Raw genomic sequence first — 2605 nt, forward strand, 5'->3', positions numbered from 1 at the left:
CCTTTGTACAGAGTACTAACCAACTGAGGATGGATCTCTTAACCTATCTTTCCAAACATAATCCATTTGATGCTACCTTCTTTGATGCCTATCATAGACGATCTCTCTTAGGACCTTCTGTTCCTACCCTCCTCTATTACCAACAATTGGCTCATCGCTATGCTATATATTTTTCCCTTTGTCAAACTAATTCCACAGTAATTTTACCACTTCTTTTCCAACCTTCAAATTTCCCTCAAATTCCTATTTTCACTTACTGTTCCTTTATTGAGGATAGGGTATTTTTCCCTTCTCCACCCTGTCCTTCACCCCTCATTAATGTACCCTCCACATTTCCTATTTATCAGTTAACACCGTTCCTTAGTGATTCCTTACAAATTTCTGCCACTCCTTCTTTAACCTTTTCTTCCTTTTATGATTTTTCCTATCCTTCCCTACATCCACTTTCCCTTATTCCATTACCCTCTCCTAACACTTCCATATCTCAACCACCTCAGTTGGTTAGTGACTGTGACGGTTTTGATAAACAGATTTCCAAAAGAAGGGGATGGAGTTTGGATGATTGCCTTACAGGACCACAGATTAATTGGCCAGTAATTCCGGGAGAATGGACAGCTTCAAGTCAAGCTTATCAAAACTATGTTCATTTTGCCCAACAATATTCACAGTCTGCAGATCCCTCAGTGAGATTAACTGCTCACTTTGCTTGGTACCTGGCGTATATGCATAGGCACTCTCATACTGATTCAAAGCCTATTCCAAAGTTGTGCATGAATGTCAATGTTAGCATTGATTCCCAGCAGCTGGAGATACTGTATTTTCATGCCCTCTGTTTGCCTAACAGATACTTGGTCCTGTTGGAAAGGATGTGCTGTCTCCAATTTTTTCAAAATCCTCCTAAAAACTTTGTAGATGAATCCTTATCTATGGATCGATTCCGACAACATCAATCTTTTAAGAGGGATCATCTTCATTGATACCTTTCCAATGTATGGTGGAAGCTTTTTAATGAACAACTCTCTTTTTGAAGGAGTCATTCAGATGGTTGTGTTGTGTATTAGTGTTTGTGTTGTGAGTTTATTTATGTCAAACGAACGTGGTGGTTTCCTATTGGATTTTGTGTACGAGCTATGTTTTGGAGATTTGTAGAGATGGGGTCGTGGTTGGAGAGTTGCAGCTGATGCAGATGATGAAGAAGAAAACTTTTATATCCTTTACAAATTTGTTGTGATTTTTAGTTTGATACGAGGTGTTCATGTATAAAGAGTTTTCCTTTCTTTGTATTTTAATATCAGAAACACGTTATAAGTTGGGGTCGTGGTGGATGGATTCTTTTTGAAAAGATATTGAAGATCAAAGTTGAGCTTTTCCCTGAACTTGTATTCCCTTTTTCCTGGGTCGCGAGGACGCTTCCTTATTAAGTGTGGGGATATGTTGAGTGTTGAAATGACTTGTTTTTTGGCTGATTTTTGTTGTATTTGAGAGCTGAATGGTTGATTTTATGGGATGATTGGTTGATTTAGAAGTGGTTTGAGAGTGTTTTAGATGGTAATGATTGTGTTTTGGAAGATCATGATGTTTGTTGATGGTTTTGTGATGTTCTGATAGGTTCTGATTGGTTTTGTATACCTTCTGTTTTGTTCTGTTTTGGTCTGTTTTGTTCTGATTGTCTTCTGTAAGGAGGGATGAAGTATTGATTGATGAAGAATGAGATATTGTGAAAGTTTATTGAATGGTTTGTGAGAGTTTGGAATGATTTGAGAATGAGTTATGAAGTTTTGATGACCTTCTGTAACCTTCTGTAGGTCTTCTGTAGAGCTTCTGTTCTGTTCTGTCTCTGTTCTGTTCTGTACTGTGGCTGTTCTGGTACTGTTCTGTAGACTGTTCTGTATGCTTCTGTAAGTGTTCTGTGGAATGTATGTGTGACTTTGGGGAAAGTTTTCTAGCCTTGGAAAGAGGTGAATACAAGTGCAAAAGAGCTGGAGGAAGTGGAAGAAGTAGCTGCTGAAGACTCAAGAGAAGACTAGAGTGAAGTGACAGTAGTGAGCCGTGAAGAGACACTGTAGTGGCTCTGGTAACTCTTCATATCAGACATACCTCTTGGGAGGGGTATCCACGACCTAAGAGTGATTATTGAGAGTAATTTTTAGAGATTGTAGTGAGGATATGATGTATTATTGATGGAGTGAGATATAGAGAGTCAGAGATAGCCAATTCTACTCAAACAAAGTGATTGTATATGAGAGATTGAGAGAGAAGACTATGAAGATATTGAAGATGAATACTATGTGATGTTTTTCAAATTCAAAGATGGTGTACTTCTTTGTTTTCTTTGTTCTATTGATGGATTTTGTGAAGATGTTGAAGAATATGGTTGATTCTATCAAAACCGTGGGAGATTTACATGATGCTGCATGAAGATTTGTTGTGCCTGGTGTTTTTTTCTTCATTGTGATCATATGAAACATGATAAACAAGCTTGTTGATGTTACAAGATAGATTTTCTTGCAAGAGAATTCCTTTTTCCTTGGTGTTCCTCTCGGGGCTCCACCCCTGGCATCAATTGCAATGCACACTCATTCAAAGTAGCCACCTATGTATTATG

General features: G+C 38.1%; 1 non-coding gene across 1 annotated transcript; it reads left to right on the forward strand.

The window, feature by feature from the left end:
- Positions 1-1312: 1312 nt before the first annotated feature.
- LOC148017237 (small nucleolar RNA SNORD36) lies at positions 1313-1380 on the forward strand. The gene has a single exon (XR_015687983.1). It is a non-coding gene; the product is annotated as a small nucleolar RNA SNORD36 (small nucleolar RNA).
- Positions 1381-2605: the final 1225 nt, after the last annotated feature.

Source organism: Lygodium microphyllum, chromosome 22 (genome assembly GCF_053477565.2).
Source record: "Lygodium microphyllum isolate KBCC chromosome 22, Lygodium_microphyllum_v1.1.10, whole genome shotgun sequence".
In the NCBI taxonomy this organism is placed as follows: Eukaryota; Viridiplantae; Streptophyta; class Polypodiopsida; order Schizaeales; family Lygodiaceae; genus Lygodium; species Lygodium microphyllum.